Source organism: Aquila chrysaetos, chromosome 15, assembly GCF_900496995.4.
Source record: "Aquila chrysaetos chrysaetos chromosome 15, bAquChr1.4, whole genome shotgun sequence".
NCBI lineage: Eukaryota > Metazoa > Chordata > Aves > Accipitriformes > Accipitridae > Aquila > Aquila chrysaetos.
Window position 1 is genome coordinate 25,120,704 of NC_044018.1, and position 6,704 is coordinate 25,127,407.

The window sequence follows — 6,704 nt, forward strand, 5'->3', positions numbered from 1 at the left end:
AGCTGCTTCAAAATGGCAGGCTATTTTCTTTGGCTGTATTGCCATAATTTGTATTAGCTTCAGAGTTATATTAAAAGAAATTATTGATTAATTAATGTTATTTAAAACCCAGTAAATTTGAATTAGGTTCAAGTATTTAATGAACACCCATGTCAAAACATGAAAAACCAGCGATCAATATGATCAAAGACTGTAGGATTGATAATTTACAAGTTTGTTCATGACCATAAGGCCTATGTGAATCTGGTTGCCAGGGGTGCTTGCCTCACTGCCAGACATGTGCTCCCAGGAGCATCTCTGAAAATAATAAGGAAGTGTGATAGTCATCAGTTAGCACAGCCACAATCCCAGGTCACTTTAGAAATTGTTTGCATTTGTGATTTACCCAGCTTGGTAAATATCAAGTAGCTTAACTGAGGTCAGTGAAACAGTTTAGAAACTGTAAATTACTGCAACTGTTGTCTTAAACTTAGTTGGTGCTTTGGTTTGCTGCACTAATAATTATTTTCAGAGACCTTTACTTCACTGTATTTAGTCATTGCTGGTGAACACAGTTCTACTGGCAGCTAGATACTCCTAATGTTGCCTACCAATATTACACTCTTACTGCTGAAGTGTTTTTTAAACAAGTTACCTGCTTAACTTGAAGTACTTTTTATGCGTTAGTTCATTATAACACACATCTATAAATTTAGTCTGTATTTCCAGGATTTCAGCAAAGGATAACTATGCATTTTAAGAACTCACACAACAGAAATAAAGCTGTACAAAGAGACTACATTTGGGTAGCTAAGTCCAGAGTTACAGCAAGTCCACCTATGTTCATCCCTACACGGATCTTCTTCCACTACACTTCATTAAAGCATTGTTGAATATTCTATTTTTTATATTCTACTCAGGAGTGATTGAAGATGCATCATATGGAAATTTCTTAGTATTTTCTGTGCTGTTTAGCAAGTGTCTGTCCCCACATCACTTAAGAGAATGTAAGTGCATGTGCCAAATAAAGTCTGATGTTCAGGTCAGTGTTATGGTGTTTACAGAGACTGAAATCAGAAAGAACAACAGCAAAGCTGGTGCTTTAGACACAAAAATTAGGCATCATCATAAAACACTTTTACTCCAGAAAAAGTAAACAGAGCCACAGCACTTATTTTTATGCTGTTAATCTGGGAATATTGTTTATTTAGCTTTAGTTAGTACAAATCTGTTCTGCTGAAATGCTAAATCGAGGTTTACAGAAATGGCTGGGAAATTAGATGTCATTATCTTCAGGTCTTGCTCTTTCTGCTCTGCAAGTGCAACCATCTGCAAACAACAGCTCTCTAACAAAGACTCTGATGATGCACACAAACAAGATAGATTAAAAAGTTTGAATGAGTGGGTTCTAGTCTTTACTCCCAGGGTAGATCATGAACTGTGTGATCTAATTTTAGTGTAAAGGAATCTTCAGACAGTGATGGCACAATGAGTCATCCAACCAAACCACCATGCCGTTGTCAGATAATATTGGTCTGCTTATTTAGGTATCATTAATTTTTTCAGTAGACATTGAATGCTAGAGCAATTGACATGTTTTCTCTGGGTCTATAACAAGCACAAACTTCTGTTTTTACTGCCCTGGTGTGGTAAAAGATCTTAGCAGTATTACTGTGCTGTGAATGATTAATAAGCTAGATACAAAAAAGGATATAGGTGCCACAAGTTTTTGCTTTATTGCATGCTGAACTTAGGTATGACAGACATTTCTCCCTCCCCAAGCCCAATAACCTAGTGTTTAGGCCACACAAAAAGGGATAGACCAGGCTTAACACTCACCTGCAAGAGGATCTCAAGCACACAACTGTCACTGCTCCAAAGAAAGATGTACCACAAGGCAGGAAGGCTGCTTGGCTGGGGTATTGTCAGCTCTTACCGACCAGTAGCTGAACCAAAGATAAGGCATGCTCTGGCTACCCTGCTTCCCGCCCTAAGAACAATTCACTTTTTTTACCCAATCACTATTTACTTAATTAAAAAAAAAAAAAAAAAAAATCCCTTCAGGCCATTCCTTAAAGAAAGGATTAGCTGCTATGGTGAAGCCTGTTCTAAGAGCTGTACCTAGATGGAGTTACTCAAAGGCCTTAAATGAAATGATGGAGTTTCTGCATCCCGGATGAAATTTGCACTGAAATAATTCCTAGCTGTTCAGCCATAGTAAAGATGAGGTGATCTGAAAATACAGAACTTTTGCATGTGAAGAGTAATTTAAAAAGAGAAGTATCTCTGCAATTCAAGGGTCTCCAGGTTGAAAACAGAACAGGATGGGAATTTTCAGGTGAATGGTTCACCTAAGCACCTAAATTTCATCATAATCCCACTTTGGGCCTAGTCTTCACTATTTTTATATATTCAAAGGTGTTTATAATGTATCTTATTAAACCAGACTAGAAACCATTCTGAGCACTGGACAGTAAAGAGACACTTCTAAAAACATTTAGGGTCCTTTCCACCATGGGACAACACTGGCACATGTCCATTATTAAACTGTCTCTTGTTCTCAATAATGTAATTATTTTTTATCCCCTTCTACAACATAATCACATGTACCAATATAAATCTACCAACTGTGTATGTAATTAATTTTACAATATCTTTCAGTACTTCTCAGACACAGAGCACAAGTATCATTTATGACCATTGAATGATCCCCATGGACTTGAAGTCTGGCCAGCATCCATACCTAAGGGCCCCTTTAGCCAGTCTTGGGGTCTTTGCAGACGCTAACCTCACCCTGCTTCATCTCTCCCATAGGTCTCTTGGACACTCAGTCTGTGCAGTAACTTGCCCACAGACCCCAGTCTCCTGCAGCTGCTGGCTCCCTGACTTCTAGGTCCTTCAGGTTTGTGCCTTCTCACACTACTGGTTCTTATCTTCCTTGCCACCTAGTCCAACATAAAGTCCTCTAGCACTCACACACCAGCTCAGAATAGAGAGCACACCCATGCCTGACATAATTAGAAATAGGATGTAATAGGAATACAGGGTAGGCCGTGGTAATCAAGTGCAGGGCTCAGCTGCCTGTTTTCACTCAGCCAGCCCCTGGTATCCCATTTTCCTTCTATTTTCCCTGCACTTGTTCCTCTTCAGTCTATCTTGATCCCTCCTTTTCCCAACCTTCAGTCCTTCCCCTATACATCCAATAGTAATTTTCACACATTCTCCAAATTCTCTTCCCCTTGCATCCCATAATAAATTCTTTATCCACTTAGGCTTTAACCCCTTAAGTCTGCATGGCAGTCAGGAGAAAGAAACCTTGAGGCATCTTGGTGGGTTTCACACCAGGGACAATGGTCTAATTCTCCTCCTGTGGTCTTAGGAGCAGCCAATACAGTATGCTTCACATTCACATATTAGATTACTATTGCTTCTCTGCTTAGTACTGTTCCTTGAAGCCTAGTGAATTGGTATGAGGCTTTATGCACAGGAAAGTTAGTTTCAAGATTTTTTTTGTCTTTTTCAGAAGAAGAAGAAGTTGAGCTTCTGTCTGCCATACTGGGTTGCCATGTTTAGGCTAGCACCATTGCAGGGAAGCTGTACTACTCGTAGTGAAAGAAACAGGCAGTTGTGAAGACTGACCGGTTACAGATGCAGGGCTCTTCAACCTCATTGATCAAGCCATGCTCTGTAGTCCAATTAACATAATTTATTACTTTTTAGGTCCTTATACTTCTATTTGTGTCTTTCCTTGGACAAATATTTTCAATTCTTCATCTTTGGATACTATAGTTAAATTATATAAAATATTTTTGGGGTCCTTTTTTGAAGTAGCTGCCAATAAGGCTGACTTTAACAGCAGTAGGTTGACTGTTGTTTGCGTTGGCCTTTATTTGACATTGGATACTGTCTGAACAGGATTACCTGCCAGGGTAAAAAACAGGTGCAGAATTTTGATTCTCTCTATTTTCACAAACACAGCGTCATCTCAGACTTTTTAAGTCGATATATTCAGTTGCAGAAGCACAGGATGCATAAGGACTTCTTTTTGACGTGAGGTGGAGTGGCAGAGACACCGCTTCTTTCTGCACTGTATCCTCTTCAAGTTCCCCAGGAATCTCTGCCTGTCTGAATGGATTTCAAGGCTCGATAGGGAAATAAGAGAGAAACCTCACAAGGAAACCTCCTCTTAGATACTTCACATAGTTCAGCATTGTGCAACCCTAATTTATGTCATTGCTTTAATTAAAACTAAAATGATAAAGTGGCCATTGGTTGACTTTGGAAGAACATTATAGAGCAAACAGTTTCGAGAGGGCCATATTCTGCTTTTTGTTACTCCAGCATACTTTTGATATGACTGTTCACTTACAGTCCACTAGGGAGGCAGTGCAAGTAACAAACATTTTAAGAGTTTGGCAATTTGCTTCTCTAAACCAGGATTGTGTTTGTTAGATGTCCTGGAGAAACTGATGCCGTTTTGCTATGCAGGCTGAATAGGGATTGTTATTAAAATAGAGCAATAAAACTCTTGGTCAGATCTTGGACATCTCTCTGTGCAAACAATAGGTTTTTGTGCAATACCTAATCCACTCCATGAACTGATGTAAACTAATGTATAGAAATATACAGTGTGATAAGTCACACTTATCTAGGATCATTTACCAACCAACAGCAATGCAACACTGTGGTGTTAACAGAAGGAAGGGTCATTTGCAGAACAAGACAAGGCAAAACAACTTAAGAAGTGTAACCAAATTATATGAAAACATAAAGAGGAAATTAATTGTCACCTTTTCCCTATGAGGCTGCCAAATATTCAACCTGATTTCTGACTTAGTTGACTCTTCAAAAATACTGATCAGGTATTCTTTAGTCTGCAATCCACTGTATATTCAAACTGCATATAGTACCATTAACTGTATGTTACCCTTCACATGATGGAGGCAAAGGTGGCAAGTAAAGCTGCTGTTACTGTTTTACTTAATCCTGCCATTTTAATAATTCTTAGCACTGTATAGGTTCAAAGCCAGGTAGATTTGTTCTTGACACATCTTCCTTGTAAGGTGTGTAAATACCACTATCCTGGTTTCACTGATGAGATACTTAAGAAGGATTCTGTGTCACCTAAAAGGCAGATTCTGATTTAAACCCCCCCCCCCCCCCTTTTTTTTTAACATTGAGGGACATATCTTCTTGGTTCATAGTGTTAGAAGTTATGACTGGGATCAGGATCTAACCCCTGAGTGATGTGAGCAGGGCTACACAGTAAGTCAGTGGTAAAGCTGATTCCCAGTCCTGACTCCCCTTCTGGCATTTGTCTTGTACTTGCTGATATTCGACAACAAACCGGTTTCGTTCCACAAATCTCACTGTCTAGCTGGCAAAATGTCTAAGTACAGTATCAGTACTTCCCTTTTAGCCCACACTGTATAATGAGTACTGGACCCTGAAAATGAAATAATTGGTGATGAGGTGCACCTTACAAGAAAACAGACATTTCCTTCAGATTTAACAAGCCACTGAGTAGCTGCAGTAAACAAAAGCACAAGTGCAGCTGGCAAATGTGCATTGCTCTATAGTTTATTATAATGAAAAGGAACAGCACACGCAGCTGCTTTGGGTTGGAGGCTTTGTCCGTTAAAGCCTTTGGTACCTCAGCGAGTACCCAGCGGCACCATGGCGAGTCTGTCGTGCAGTAGCCTGCTTCTCTTCAGCATGCAAGGAAGCCTTGCTGCCTCGTGCACCTGTGCTCTGAGCAAGCCAAAAGAGGGGCAGACTCAGCAAAAAAAAAAAAAAAAAAAAAAAAAAAAAGAACCTTCCCTGCAGGTTTTTGCTTGTACTCTTGACATTTACAGAGAAGTACGTTCTAGTATTTATTCTAATATTAAAAAAGTTCTCCTCCAAAAGAGTCTTGTCATTGCTTGACAGGCGTGTGCATTGCCGGTAGATAAGAATACGACTACAGAACTGGTTTGAAATACATCTTCAAAATATTTTAATAGCCTATTGATTTTTTCCACATTAACCTATCCTGAAAGGAGAGAGCAAAAAGCGTGGGGGCTGACTAGAGTCTGCTTTCTGTGCAGAATTTAGAAGTAATTCAATGCCTTCAAGTTTCTTGCATTTCTGTTACCCTTTAAGTGTGTCCTCCAAAGTTATCGTGATAGAAAGGTATTTGCATTTATACCCTATTTCAGCTTTTACACCATAGAAACTATCTGGTATGTTTTCTTCTTTCTCCCAGCTGGCTTACATTTACATTCCCTGTGTTTCTTCAAATGTACCATTGTGGAGCTCTATTTTTCATTATGACAGAGGGAAGCTGATCCCTCAAAGTCAGATTCTGCATTTGAGCAAAAAACTGGCAATTGGCACACTTCCTCAATTCACCAGGTCTTTGGCATGGTGGCAGAGCAATTCTGAGCGCTGCCTCACAAACATACATTATTTCCCAGTGCCTCATCAGCTGCATCACACACTGAATACAAATTAATGGTAAACGCCAATCAACGCTGGTTTATGGTTCCCCATGCTGCCATTGTTGTTCCTCTGTACTCTTCTTGGATTTTCATGTCCAACTGTATGTTCACCCACATTTTGCCTCATTCCCTTTGCATGAATGAGTAATGAAGGCATTTCTATTTTTGAATCTGGCAGCTCTACTATGCACTGACTCCTGTGTAATAGTTCCAATGGAAAAATTGAAGAGTGGCTGTGTAAGTCTT